A 15,716-nucleotide genomic window follows, 5' to 3' on the forward strand; every position below is an offset into this window, starting at 1 on the left:
AGTCAAAGTTAACATGTCCAAAACGGAACTCCCTACATTTCCTCCAGAATCTCCCACCATTACCTTGGTGAAAAACTATTTCACAGAATCCTTTTCCCTGTGTGGTTCCCGGTTAGAGTTGGCCAAGAAAGGAATTTGGAGGCCCCGTATCTGAATGCCATCATGGTTCAACGAGATGACCTGTAGATGCAGAAGTTCCTGGCAGGTTCCAGCCTGTCCTTGCTCCCTCTACTTTGCCTCCAGCTCTTCCTCTGGACGGTAGGCCCTGTTGGCCAACAGCAGCCCCAGATCCATCAGCAGATGCCTGCTCTTAGACCCGCAAAGCCAAATGCTTCTTCTAGACTTCTCCATCAGTCTCCCCTTTGAGGTCCTACTTCAGGGGCTGGACATCCCCGGCTTCTCAGCTTGACTGGTTGGGGATTTAACTCCCCTTCCCAGATGTTCAATTGCTTCAACAAACTGTGTAAGGTCTAATTTCAACAACAAATTCCTTACTCCATGAGTCCTAGGGTTCAGCTTTTACTGATTGAACCCTAGATAATATAGACGCCACACCACCACCCCCCTGTTCTCCTTTTCTGGATGTATGCACTCAATCACCAAGACCTATCAGAACTCTCTCTTCAGTATCCCTCTGCTCATGCACTTTTCTCCTTTTCCCCTGCTTTCACATTGTTCCAGGGTACAAAAATGTTTTGCCTGGATTCCTGCATGGGCCTCCTAGCTGCTCTCCCCATGTCCAGTCTGGTTGCTTCTCAATGCATTCTCCTTGGAGTGGCCAGAGGTGAACCAACGGCCTAAGGCTTGTTACTGGCTTACCCTGGTTCCTGGGATAAGCTCCTTAATGTGTTTGAAGAAGCTCTGCCTCCTTTGGCTTCTGCTAATTTGTTTAGCTTCACCTCTCATCATTGCCCCTCACCCCATGCCAATACTGTGCAGAGCCTAAACAAATCCTCGCCACTTTGGTAGGACATGGCGTTTTATTGCTTTCCTTTGAATTTCTTCTTATTCAATTACTTTGTAATTCATACCACATATGCCAGTATTATATATTCGTTCCCATCCGCTGCACCATCCCGCTGCCACCACAAATGCGGGAAGGAGTGAGACATGTTCTTTAAGCAAGTACTGAGTCTCCTTTAGGCTCTCACTTCCTGGGGTGGGGTTGGGCACCTTGCAGGGTGGCTGGGGTGTTCGTATCTCACCTCCACATGCGAGCATCAGGCCGGGCAGGGATTAGAATAGTAGGAACCCCCCCCTTACTGGCGACTTAATGGTTTCTTTCCAGAGAGGCAAAAATGGAGAAAACATAGTCCTCAAATCCTTCCCAAGGGAGAAGATGGGTATGTCTTCAACATAGGTTCTCAGCAGCTTGTTTTCTTCCAAAGTCTCTTTGTGGTCTGTTAATTTTGTCTATTCGTTGATTATTTTATTTATGTTATTTAGTTTATTGACTTAAATAAAAACATGTTGTACTTATATTTATTGATTGACTAGATGCCCAATTAATGCCTTCTCCTTTTTAATATATTCAAACAATACAGAAGTATGTAGAGGACAAGCTGCGGTCTCCCTTTCCAGAGGTAACCACCGCCAAAAAATCAGGTGTATATTATTCCAGACTCTTTCTTTGTATTTACATTATACACGTGAATATAGACACAACTTGTTTTTTAAAGTAAACTCTACCCCAACGTGGGGTAGGTACAACCTATTTTTTTTTTTTAAATAGTTTCTTTTCTTTTTTTTCTAGGATTTATTTATTTATTTATTTATTTATTTATCAGAGTGAGAGAACGCACACAAGCAGCGGGAGCTGCCCACAGAGGGACAAGCAGACTCCCCGCTGAGCCAGGAGCCCAATGTGGGACTCAATCTCAGGACCCTGGGATCGTGACCTGAGCCGAAGGCAGACACTTAACCAACTGAGCCACCCAGGCATCCTGACACAACCTATTTTTAAATTTAGGTTTAATTTGCATACTGTCAGTGGCACAAATTCTAAATGTATAGTATGATGACTTTTCAGATGGGACTATACTTGTAGACGCCATTAAATCACTTTCCTGTATGTTTAAACACAACTTGGTAACATAACCGCAATATCATTGGGTAAATGCTTTCTGCCACTTACTAGTACGCGGTGGGGATTTTTTAAGTTGGTACTTATCAACTTACCCTATTCTTTTTAACTGCTGTATTATATATTATAAAAAATGTAAAGATAGAACAGATTATAACATAGATTACCTATAATGATGGTATTTTTTTTTTGCTATAATAATCAAAGTTACAACGAATATGAACACATATGTGCAGGCCTGGTACACAAGCTGGTGCTTGCTGGACGTCCCAACCACAGAAAGTCTGGCTCGGTCATAAATACATTACTCTTCTTAGTATTGCTGTTATAGTTTACGTATAGATTCGAAATGTTACTTTGTGCCTATTCATTATTTTAAAAATGAATGAGGCAGCATTGTTATAATGCTTAAAAATCAGTAATTAGTTTACTAAATGAGTTGTAAATACACTGGCATACTATAAGGCCTATAAAAGCAAACTGACTTATTTAGAAAAAATCCACTGAATATCATTTGATAAAATGCAGACTACAGAGCAGCATAAATAGGATGAACTCATTTTTGTAAAATTGTACAGCTGCATGAGGAAATAGCTAGAAAGATGTTTACTAAACTAATATTAGTTTTATTATTGTAAGAGATCTTTACTTTTTAATTTTTGTTTTATTTAGATTTTTACATGAAAAATGTATCATTTCCCCTAAATAATTATGGTATTTTCAAATAAAAAAAATCTATGCCCTTTTTATATTTTTACATAAAAACTTCCATACATTTTTATTTCTAAAAAATAAATCAGGGACGCCTAGGTGCTGAGTTGGTTGTGTCTCTGACTCTTGGTTTTGGCTCTTGTGGTCGAGCCCCACGTTGGGTTCTGAGCTTAGCAGGGAGTCTGCTTGAGATTCTCTCCCTCCCTCGCCCTCTGCCCCCCACCCCGCTTGTGCTCTCTCTCTCCCTCTCAAACAAATAAAAACATCTCAAAAAAAATAAATTATACTTAAACACTAAATAAACAAATAAATAAATTTGGGGCTCTTGACTCACTCAGTCTGTGGAACATGTGACTCTTGATCTCGAGGTTGTGAGCTTGAGCCCCACACTGGGTGTAGAGATTACTTAAAAATAAAATCTTAAAAAAAAATAAATTTAAAAGAAAAAGTCATAAAACTTGTACTAGCTTCTAATTACAGTGGAAAATGTACGCAAGTGAAAGAGTTCTTTCCTTCCGTCCTCAATGCATCATCCAAGGAGAGACTCCCTGGACAACATGGGTCAGAAAACAAGTTGACTGTATGTTATATGTTCTCATGTTATAGATATGCTGTCCTATAATTTCCTTTTTTCACTTAGCAGTAAATTGTTGACACTGTTCCATATCAGTTCATATAGATCTACCTCATTCTTTTTTAACAGCTACATTATATTCTCTTGTATGATTGTACAAAAAGTTATTTAATGTTTCCTCTATTGATGGACATTTAGTCTGGTAATAGCATTTGCCTTTGCAAACAATGCTGCAACAGGGGGTGCCTGGGTGGCTCAGACGGTTAAGCATCTGTCTTCAGCTTGGGTCATGATCCCAAGGTTCTGGGATCAAGCCCTGCATTGGGCTCCCTGCTCAGCAGGGAGTCTGTTTATTCCCCACTCCCCCAACCCTCCTCCCTGCTCCTGTGCTCTCTCTCTCTTAAATAAACAAATAACATCTTTAAAAAACAAAACAAAACAAAAAATAATGCTACAACAAAAAGTCCTATACATATACCCATTTGATAAATTCCTGGTACCAAAATTCCTCTATCAATGACTAAGCGCATTCCGCATTTTTCAGATTTATTTAACAGCCCTTTATTGAAGATACACTATGTGTCAGTCACTGTTTTTAGCCTGGGGATATCATCTGAAGAAAAGAAATTTCTTCCTACAAGGAACACACATTTCAAATTTTGCCAAATAGCCACCTATACATTTTATACCAATTTACACCATTTTTGAGAGTTTTATTTCCTCTATCCTAATTAATAATGGGCATAAAAGAGAAAAATAGGAGTTTACTGATACCTCTTTTCATTAAATTAAGACAAGGGTTGACATTTTTATAAATATTTATAGGGCACTAAACTTTCTTTTTCTCTGAAACTGATGATTCAGATACTTTTTCCCCCTATTGTGTTGTTAACATTTTTCTCATTGATTAGAAACCTATCTTCCATAATGGTAAACTTTTCACATATGTATTACTTTTCTATATTGTTTATTTTTTTCTTAATAAACAGGCATAATTTTTCTGAAAACAATAAACCTACTTTTAAAATATAAGTAGCCAAGACAATATTGAAAAAGAACAAAGTTGGAGGACTGACACTATTCAACATCAAGACTTACACTAAAGCTACAGTTATCAAGACAATGTGGTATTGGTGAAAGAACAGACAAAGAGATCAATGGAACAGAACAGAGAGCCCAGACATAAACCTACATAGATATAATCAACTGATCTTTAACAATGGAGCAAAGACAATTCGATGGAGAAAGGATAATCTTGTCAACAAATGGTTCTGGAACAACTGGACATCCTCATGCAAAAAAAAAAAAGAGAGAGAGAGAGACTCTAAACACAGATCTAACGCTTTTCACAAAATTAACTCAAAATGGTTCAAACACCTAAATTTAAAACAGAAAACTATTCTTTCAAATAAATAAATAAAACCTTTTAAAACAGAAAACTATAAAACTCCTAAAAGATAACATAGGAGAAAATCTAGTAACCTTGGGTTTGGCAATGACTTTTTAGATATGAAAAGCTCAGCCCATGGGAGAAAAATTGATAAGTTGAACTTCACTGAAATTAAATATTGCTCTGCAAAATATCCTAACAGAATGGAAAGACAAACCACAATTTGGGAGAAAATATTTGTAAAACACATATTTGACAAATGACCGGTATTCAAAAGTTACAAAGAACTCTTAAAACCCCACAATAAAAGAACAAACAACTGGATTTAAAAATGGGCATAAGATCTGAACAGACACTTCACCAAAGAAAATATACAGATGGCAAATAAGCATAGGAAATGATGTTTAAAATTGTCTGTCATTAGAGAATTGCAAATGAAAACAATGAACTATCACTACACACCTATTAGAATGGCTGAAGTCCAAAACACTGATGACACCAAATGAGAGAGAAGACGATGAACAGCAGGAACTCTCGATTCTTGCCGGTGGGAATTTAAAATGGTGCAGTCACTTTGGAAGACAGTTTGGCAGTTTCTTGCAAAATTAAACATATGTTTACTATACGATAGAGTAATTACACTCCTAGGTATTTACCCAAATGAGCTGAAAACTTACATCCACACAAAACCTGCACGTGAATGTTTACAGCAACTTTATCCATAATTGCCAGAACTTGGAAGCCACCAAGATGTCCTTTAGTGGGTGAACGGATAAATAAACTGGGGTACCTCCATATGATGGAATAGTACTCAGTGATGGAAAGAAATGAACTATCAGGCTAGGAAAAGACATGGATGGATCTTTAATGCACATCACTAAGGGAAAGAAGCCAATCTAAAAAGGCTACATAGCCTGTGACTCTAGCCTCATGACACTCTAGAAAAGGCAAAACTATGGAGATGATAAAAGGATCATGGTGGCCAGGAGCTGGGAGGAGAGAGGGTGGATGGGTGGAACACGGGATTTTTAGAGCAGTAGAACTATTCTGACTGATAATGTAATGGTGGCTACAAGTTATTATCTGTTTGTCAAAACTTATAGAATGGATAATACAAAGAACGAATTTAAATGTAAACTATGGGTTTAGTTCATAATAATGTATCAATATTGGCTCAAATTGTAACAAATGTATCACACGAATGCAAGATGTTAACACGTGGAGGGAAGAAGGGAGTTAGGGTACATATGGGAAATCTGTACTTGCTGCTCAATTTTTCTGTAATGCTAAAGTTGCTCAAAAATAAGTTTACTAATTAAATAATATGTGTGTGTAAGTAGAAACATTCTAGGAAAATATCTTTCTGGAAATGTATCCAATAATTTTGTTTTCCTAATTCATGTTGAAAGCAAATAAAAAGGCTGTAGGAAATTAGAAGACAGACTATCTTGGGAAGGCTGACCACATGAGAGGGGAATCCTTTTCCTATAAGATGGCTATATCAGTTATTCATTTTATGTACTGAACACCTACGGGAGTAGACACCAGACAAAAAGGCCAAGGGTGGCCTCTTTTCTTAAGGAGGTCAGTGTCATGAGGAAGATAGACACATAGGTGCAGCACTGGATAGCAACAACGTCAGTGCAGGGACTTTTTTTTTTTTAATTTTATTTATGTATTTGAGAGAGAGATGAGAGCATGCACACAGAGGGAGAAGCAGGCTACCCGCCAAGCAGGGAGCCCGATATGGGGCCCGATCCCAGGACCCCGAGATCGTGACCTGAGCTGAAGGCAGACACTCAACCAACGGAGCCAGCCAGGCAGCCCAGTGCCGGGACTATTTCTAATTCTTTCATCCACGTTGTCTTACATCCTTACGATGCTGCCAACAGACACTATTAACCCGTTTTACAGGCAAAGACACTAAGCTCTGGAAGGTGAGTTAACTTGCCTGGGCTAAGTGGCAGAGTTGACAGTCAAGCTCAAGTGTGTTGACCAGCAACATGGGTGACTTTTCCATCACGCCAGGGACAGAGGTAAAGTCAATTCCGTTTGGAAGAAGCAGACAATCGTGATTCCTGTTGCTTAAGGAAGTTGGATTCTGTTTTGAAACTTCTGAAGCTCACATACATTCACAAGCCTTTTGCCTCAGACTCACTCTTCTTGCCTTTTCCCCACTGGAATCAATTCTTTGGTTTGTCATCCTCCCACCTGAAGGCCCATCAGCTGCATGCAGCTCAACAGAAAGAACAGCCTCGAAAATACCGAGAGCCAAGCTCTCTAGCGGGCTGCCCTTGTTCAGCTTAAACCTGTCTGTCAAACTCAAGTTTCCTAGATGTTCCACAGCGAGGCTTGTAAAAGTCGGGGCGGCAGGCCGCAGCCCGTGTGGAAGAGAGTTCTATTCAGTCGTCTTTCAGGAGCTGTCTCTTTGGAGAGCAGAGAGTTTCTGGTACAGCCTGTTACTGTCTGAGGGCTTCTGGGCCTGCAGCAGAGAAAACGGAGTGGGCGGTTTGCTGAAGTTTTTATAAATACCCCAGTATTTATTTAATGGTAGAAACACACAGAACACACAGAGCATTAGAGGAAAGAACACAGCTCAGCTCCATTCATCCTTTGGGCCCAGGACCAAGCACTTGGAGCCTGTTGTGAAGCTCTTGCCCCTGGAACCAGCTGCAGCCCTGTGTCTGGGGAAGTCACCTGCCTGGCTGCCCGAGGAGGAAGGAAGGAAGGAACAGGGAACAATGAAGCCCTTGTTAAAAGCCAAGTTTTTGTTGTTGTTTGGTTTTGTTTTTTAAGTTTATTTTCTAATCATGTCACTCCTCGGCTTAAAAGCTTTCAGGAGCTTGTCGCTGCTTCTAGGATAAAGGTCAAAAGCCCTGGTAGGGCAGGCCAGGCTTTCTAGAGTTTGCTCTTCAGGCCCCTCTCTCCCCACTTTCCTTTTCTTTAGAGTTCTTCAGACGTGTCCACGCTCTGCCCACCTCGGGCCTTTATGTGCTTTTCCCTCCACTGTCACGAATTCTAGCTCATTCTTCATTTCTCAGCTAAAACATTACTTCTACAAGCTGGACTTCAGCATCATCAGAAGGGTGTTTCCTCAAGTCAGTTCTCCATCCGGGGTGACTGGGTGACTCAGATGGTTAAGCGTCTGCCTTCAGCTCAGGTCATGATCTCAGGGTCCTGGGATCGAGCCCCGAGTGGAGTCGGGCTCCTCGCTCAGCAGGAAGTCTGCTTGAGATCTCTGCCTCCACACTCCCCCTTCGCTCATTTGCTCTCAAATAAATAAAAAAGTCTTAGAAAAAAAAAAAAATTCCAGGTGTGTTTCTGATGTGCTGATGTGGCCAGTGTATGTGGCCAAAAGTGCTAACTCCCTGAAACTGTCATTTCGTTTTGCCAAGGGCTGGCAGCCCAACCCGTAAATCAAACTGCCGGTAAGAGTCAATTAAATTCCCTGTTGCCACGCCCACGTTTCTGAGATGCCCCTGACTTCTCACTGGGCTAAGAAGTGCCTGACATAGGCTATATGTCAGAATTCTACTAAAAAGTATTGGTCGTCTTAAATGATTGAACTTTTATCTCATTTTTCTATTTGGCCACAACTAGATTCCTCTAATGTCTCCTGTCAATTCTGCTGACTATTTTCTCTTCAATTCTAGACTTGTTTCCAGAAGGCAACCAAATTCCTAACAGGATGTGTATGTTTGTATTTGGAGGATAGAGGGGGAGAAAGGAGAGAGGGAAATGATTTTTAATCTGTTAAGTTAAAAACAAGAGAAGGAAGATGGGGTGGCAGAAAGGGGTCCCTAATATTTATTGAATACCCACCATTTGCCAAAGTATTTTTTTATGGACTTCCTTTTTTCTTCTTTTTAATTTAATTTAAATTTTTAAAGATTTATTTATTTACTTGAGAGAGAGCTTGTGGGAGGAGGGGGAGGGGAAAAGGAAGAGGGAGAGGAATCCTCCGCTGAGCATGGGGTTGATGTGCGGCTTGATCTCAGGACCCTGAGATCATGACCCGAGCCAAAGTCAAGAGTTGGCTGCTTAACCAACTGAGTCACCCAGGCACCCCTCTTCTTTTTTATTTTTTAATTCAAAGTAATACATGTACATAGTCAAAATGTAATTGTTTGTAAAGTGTACACATTTTGAATGTATTTTCTTCCAAAACTGTGAATGATGGTAAATGTAAAAAAAGAAATTAAAATTATTTTTCACGTTTTAAAAAATGCTAACATTCTTCTAAAATATTCAAAATGACCTATCAAAACTAAAAGGCAAAACGAAGTTACAGTCAATTATTATCAAATTTGTGGTCAAAGGTATTAAAACAGGCTGCATGTTTTATTAGCTTTTTAGAAAGTTCAATTAAGCCTTAAATAATTTTATAAAACTGTTCACAGCGTTCGCATTTAATGTTCGCCTATTTGCAAATGAAAAAATCTGTTATGCTTCCCATATATAATGTTTAGATCTATATACATACACATTTAAGGGTAAAAAATGGTCTAATATTACAAAATGTTCCTTAGACACTGCAATGTTAGTGAATACTTGTGCTAATTTATGAAGATCTTCAGAAGCATGAATTAGAGCACAAAGAGAAGCGAGAAAACGGCTGCTTTGCACTCTGGGAAACAATACTTTGTATGCAAGAGTCTTTTGCATTCATGCTAAGAAGGAGGATTTGACAAGTTAATTTGTTTTTTCTCTTACCTAAGCATTCCTGCCACTCAGATCTTCCTGCACTTCCAAACTGTGCTCTCTCATACTCAAAACTTCTCAATATTCTGATCCAGGCACCTTCTGTTTTGAGGATCTAGGACCAGAAAGGCAAGGAAGTGTGTCTCCTTAGCGCATAATACAGTTAGGTAAGAAGATGAGTGTCTAGGTTTACAGGGTTGTCCTGTCTAGAGCTCATACCAAGAGACAGGTGACAGAGATTCCCCTCCCCCACTCTGTTTTTGAGTGTTTATGACACAAGAGATGCTATAAACTATGGGTCTCAGAGTAGAAACTCCTCTTGCCTGAGGCTAAGGGCAATGCTGCTTTAAAAACTAATTAGAGAACATGCGCTCTTTAATGGGGTACCAGACTGTTCTTCAAAAGCACTACAGTGAACTTGCTGTGAGGACGGACCTATGAGATCATGCTGTAAGGCCCTGCTGCTCCAAACATTTAACAATGAATGTTGCCCACGGCCTCACACTATACTCAGCAATTGATTGAGACGCAACAGGACTTCAATGTGAAAGGTAAGAACAATAAAACCGGGGGGCTCAGTTAGTGAAGCGGGTGCCTTCTGCTCAGGTCATGGTCCCAGGGTCCTGGGATCCAGGCCCGCCTTGGGCTCCTTGCTCATCGGGAAGCCAGCCTCTCCCTCTGCCTGCCACTCCCGCTGCTTGTGCTCCCTCTCTCTCTGATAAACAAATAAATAAAATCTTAAAATAAAATAAAAATCTACTAAATAACAAAAAAGGACAAGCTAACTTTAAAGTGGGTAAAAGACTTGAACAGGCATTTATTTCACAAAAGTGAAAACCCAAGATGCCAATAAGCAAATGAAAATGTGCTCGACATTATTATGCATGTTGAAAATGCTAATGAAAACCACAAGGAGATACCGTTGGACACCCAACAGAACGGTGAACAGGAAAGAGGTTGATGATACCCAGTTCGATGAGCATGTGCAACACTGTCATTTTCATGCACGGCACGTTGAAGCATAAATGGGTACAGCCACTTTGAACTGGCAGCATCTATTCGAGCTCAGTGTACCTATGATGCAGCAACCACACTCCTAGGTATAGAGAAACAAGCACATATGAGTGCAAAAAGGCATTATAAGAATACTCAAGGGCACCTGGGTGGCTGAGTTGGTTGAATGTCCGACTCTTCGTTTCAGCTCAGGTCATGGTCTCACGGTTGTGGGATCAAGCCCCGTGTTGGGCTCTGTGCTCAGTGCAGAGTCTGCTTTGGATTCTTTCTCCCTCTCCCTCTGCCCCTCCCCTGCTCTCATGCTCTCAAATGAATAAATAAAATCTTTTTTAAAAAACCTCAACCAACCAAAGAATATTCATAGCAACCTTAGTCATAAAAAAATAAAATTGGACATGCTCCACAATAGGAGAATGGATAAGCTATGGGAGAGTCATGTTAACAGGGTACTATCCAACAGTAAAAAGGAGTGACATATGGCTACATGGAACAACACGATGGGGTCATAAAGATAACTGCATTCAAAAAGGAGCCTTCCAACAAGAATCCATGCTATCTGATTATAGTTATATGAAGTTCAAGAATAGGCAAGACTAATCTATGATGATAAAGCCAGAATAATGATTGCTTGAGGGTACTGACTAGAGAGGGGCAAAAGCGAGGCTTCTTGAGTGTTGGGATATCTCAATCTGGATGATGCGTGGCCAAGTATATGCACATATAAAAATTGAGTGGGACCATTACAATTAGTACACTTAATAGATGTTATATCTTAATAAAAAAGTCTACTAAAAAATTGAATAAATATCCCAGCACCTGTTTTCACCAACTGAAAGAAATCTGAAGAGGATTTTTGCTTTTACAAAAAAAAAAAAAAAAAAAATCCCATTACCATACTAACTTAGGTCTTTCATAAAGAACAAAGGGGTAGAATATGAATTTCCTGAAAGTGGGGGGGATACCTCTATTCAGATACAGGAAATTGTTACAGAAAATTTAGGTCATACTAAAGTTTGATTCTTCAAAAATTGGATTTTTTTTAAGTAGCCTCAGTGCCCAACGTAGAGCTCAAACTCACAACCCTGAGATCAAGAGTTGCGTGCTCCACTGACCGAGCTAGTCAGGTACCCCGAAAATTTGATTGTTTAAGATGATTTTCAAGTTATTCAAAAAGATATTGCTCTAGAAAAGCAGTCAGCCACTTGCCTGAATTCAGAAGAAAAAAGTCTCCATTTCTTTTACTTGCTTGGTACCTTTATTGTAAATGGTAGGTAGGCTGATAAACATATGTGTTAGAATTTAAGACAGAAAACAATGATAATGGGAGAAAACCTTCTCTTTTTACAAGGTCAGTCCTCAGCCAAACGCATTTAGGCCTATTCATATTAAATATGGAAAGTTGTTATTAAGAATGATTAAAAATTTAAAAAAATTTTTAAAGAACTATTAAAAATAAAAACGAAAAGATGGCACTAATGGTATTTGGGGCATGGCTGAGACTCATTGTAGAAGTGAGGATTTAACTGCATAAATGCTTGAAAACTAGGGAAAAATAATTTAAGTCTCCCAATCCTAGGGATCATTTTATAATTGTTTTTCAGGAAGGAAAATTTTCATTTTAGACATTATTAAAATAAATGTCCAGTAATTACAGCCACTTTTCCCAGGGGATGTTGGCCCAAGGAGCTTCACACTAAGGCGTGGACCTCACGTGTCTTTATTTTACAGTCATCATCAAGCTGCTATCTCTAAAAACAGGTGGCTGTGCCGGAAAGGATGCCAGCCACTGGCCACTCGGCCAAACCTGCTCGGATACCACCTGATCCAGACTCAGCCCTTGGAGTCTGGGCCCTCTGTGGGGACAGTTTCAGTCTACCCATGGCTTCAGGCTTGTTGGTGCTTTACAGAAGCTGTGGGCTTGATAGGAAAGAATATGGCAAAAAGGTGCTGGGGGTTGCAGTAACAATAGATGGTCATGAAACTTGCCTTTCTTAGATGAGAAGGCATGTCTGAGCAAGGGATCCTAGATGAACGGGGGCCAGCCATGCTGTCTAGGGGAGGACGTCAGGCAGTATAGCCGACGGGAAGGTCCTGAGGCAGGAAAGAGCTCCTGAGCTTGGCTGTCGTATACCACTCAAGCCGGGGAGAGGGGGGCCTAGGAGAGGTTGGACTTGGCCAATCAGATGGTGGAGTTGAGCCTATAAGTTATTTTTTAAAAGATTTTATTTATTTGTCAGAGAGAGAGAGATAACAAGCAGGGAGAGTGGCAGGCAGAGGGAGAAGGAGAAGCAGGCTTCCCACTGAGCAGGGAGTATGATGCAGGATTTGATCCCAGGACCCTGGTATCATGACCTGAGCCTAAGGCAGATGCTTAACCAGCTGAGCCACCCAGGTATCCCTGAGACGGTATTTTAAATGTTATGAGAAGCCATTAAAGGGTTTCAAGCAGGGAATTTGGGATCAGGTTTGTACTTAAAGTTTTAAAACTGTCCTTTGAAAAGGGGATTGTGATAGAGCCAGGATAAAAGCAGAGAGACCAGTTAGGAACTTGGTATTAGTAGTCTGGGCAAGAGATGATAGCCATGGAGAGAAATATGAACAGAGGGAACATAGAGTTTATAGGTAGAAATGACTACGAGTACTTACTAAGAACTTTGAGTGAGGGGGCACCTGGGTAGCACAGTCGTTAAAGCGTCTGCCTTCGGCTCAGGGCGTGATCCTGGTGTTCCGGGATCGAGTCCCACATCGGGCTCCTCCGCTGGGAGCCTGCTTCTTCCTCTCCCACTCCCCCTGCTTGTGTTCCCTCTCTCGCTGGCTGTCTCTCTGTCACATAAATAAATAAAATCTTTAAAAAAAAAAAAAAGAACTTTGAGGAACTAGGGTTATAAAAACGAGAAACATCAGTTTTATTTTTATTTATTTGATTTTAAGATTGTATATATTTATATATACAAGATTGCATATAGATTGTATATATATTTGATTGTATATATATTTGAGAGAGAGACACCGAGAGAGAGAGCACAAGCAGGGGAAGTGGCAGGCAGAGGGAGAGGGAGAAGCAGGCTCTCCACTGAGCAGAGAGCCCGATGTGGGGCTCGATCCCAGGACCCTGGGATCATGACCTGAGCCGAAGGCAGATGCTCAGCGGACTGGGCCACCCAGGTGTCCCAAGAAAAATCAGTTTCATTCTCAAGGATGCCCAGTGAAAGATAAATACGTTTTAGAGTTTGCTATGTATCTTTCTGAATGTTGCTCTTGCTTTTGCATTTTTGTATGTGCTTATTGAACATACACAAAACTGGGCTTACCTGTCAGTGTGCCTGTTTTTAATATAAATGGTATTATACTGTACAGGGTTCATTCAACAGCACTTCTTGGAGATCTATTTATGTTATTACATTTGTATAAAGGTCACTATTTGTAACAGTAACATAACATTCTACAGTATGAATATGCCAGAAGTAAACTCCGGTGATCAAACTGCCCCTACAATTCCTACTCTCCAAGCCCTTAACTTTCTAATTGTGGCTTCCTTACCTAATTGTGTTAACATCAATAAAGGGGTAAACTGAGGCACACTCAAATTACCAGAAATTGAATTTACTTGGGAATAGCAGAGGAATTGCCATTCAGGAAACACAGGCGCTAGCAAGCTACAGGTGAATCCATTGAGGGCTTGGTGGGGGGGGGCTGTGTTTATGGGCAAGGAGGAAGTCCAGCCAGAGTCCGAGCAGTTAAGTTCATTGGCTTGAGGATGGGAAGAGATTCTTAGTGCATGTTCATTGGCCAAGAGGTAAGTCTTTGTCTTCCAAAAATCAGGCATTTACAGGAAATCATCCTCAGTTCTTAAGTTCTGTTCTTTTGAGGATGCATGTGTGAGAGTCTCCATTTCATATCCTCCAGTTCCATTTTATTTTATTTATTATTTTATTAAGTAAACTATCCCTAACGTCCGCCTCAAACTCACAACCTGGAGATCAAGAGTCGCATACTCTATCAATTGAGCCAGCCAGGCGCCCCCCTCTGGTTCCATTTTAGATTGAATGCCTTTCACAGTTGTAAATACTTTATAAACCAAAATTACCTTTTATTTTCCTGGTACTCACTCTGTAAAAGGGCTCTGCACACAGGAACTTACTAAATGCTCACAACAGCTTGATTATGAAGAGGCAGCAAGCCTCCTGAGCCTTTGCCCTTGAAATGTCCCTGCCTGGTGTTCATAACACACTTCGAATAGGCCTTGAAACTGTGGGCCTGCAGCCTAAGGCAGTATGTCATCTGGGTGCGCTGAGCAGGGAAATAATGAAAAATAATGTTCAGTTGATGTCACAAGCCATTCACCGTTCAGACAGTGATGGTTTTCAGGGTGGACTGAAATGAACTTGTTTTCTTCTGCTTCAAAACATCCTGGAAATAGCCTGCCTCCTGAATTCTGAGGCTGGCTGGGGAGGGGAGAGGTGATGAATGAGTTCATATTAAAGCTGGGGTTTTCCCCCATTTTATTATGGAAATTTTTAAACATACAGAAAAGTTGAAAGAATTGCACAGTGAACACTCCTACACTCTACCTAGATTCAATTATTAACATTTTACTGATTGCTTTATCACCTAATCTGTTCATCTGCCTATTTGCCCATTCACGGATACCCCAATTCATCTTTTTTTTAATTTTTAAAAATTTTTCATTTTTTATAAGATTTTTATTTATTTATTTGAGAGAGAGAGAGAGAGAAAGTGAGTGTGTAGGAACAGAGGTGGGGCGGGAGGGCGGGGATGGGCAGAAGGAGAGGAAAAAGCAGTCTCTCTGCTGAGTAGGGAGCCTGATACGGGGCGTGATCCCAGGACCCCCAGGATCATGACCTGAGCCCAAGGCAGACACTTAACAGACTGAGCCACCCAGGTGCCCCTAATTTTTTTTTAGAGAGGGAAGGAGATGAGGGAGGGGCAGAGGGAGAGGGAGAGAGAGAATTTTTATTTTTTGAAGACTTACTTATTTTAGAGAGAGAGGGCATACAGGGGTGGGGCAGGGTGAGAGGGAGAGAATCCTCAAGCTGATTCCCCGCTGAGTACACAGCCTGTTGCAGGGCTGGATCCCACTACTCTGAGATCATGACCTGTGCCCAAATCAAGAGTCGGCCACTTAACTGACTGAACCACCCAGGTGCCCCAATTTATGTTATTTTTTGATGCATCTCAAAGCAAGCTGCAGATACCATGACACTGCACCCCTAAACTTTCAG

At 40.7% G+C, this 15,716-nt stretch overlaps 1 long non-coding RNA gene across 2 annotated transcripts in view; it reads right to left on the minus strand.

The window, feature by feature from the left end:
* Positions 1-6,543: 6,543 nt before the first annotated feature.
* Positions 6,544-15,716, minus strand: part of LOC121104287 — a 13,470-nt gene continuing 4,297 nt past the window's right edge. The window contains exons 1-4 of one of the 2 annotated variants that reach the window (XR_005836586.1): positions 13,120-13,179; positions 10,427-10,555; positions 9,472-9,574; positions 6,544-7,240 (exon numbers count right to left, since the gene is read on the minus strand). This is a non-coding gene — a long non-coding RNA (uncharacterized LOC121104287). Of the gene's footprint in view, positions 7,241-9,471; positions 9,575-10,426; positions 10,556-13,119; positions 13,180-15,716 lie in introns of those variants that run through there. The other variant, XR_005836585.1, reaches the window with a different exon arrangement.

This window comes from Ursus maritimus, unplaced genomic scaffold, assembly GCF_017311325.1.
Source record: "Ursus maritimus isolate PB19 unplaced genomic scaffold, ASM1731132v1 scaffold_20, whole genome shotgun sequence".
Classification (NCBI taxonomy): domain Eukaryota; kingdom Metazoa; phylum Chordata; class Mammalia; order Carnivora; family Ursidae; genus Ursus; species Ursus maritimus.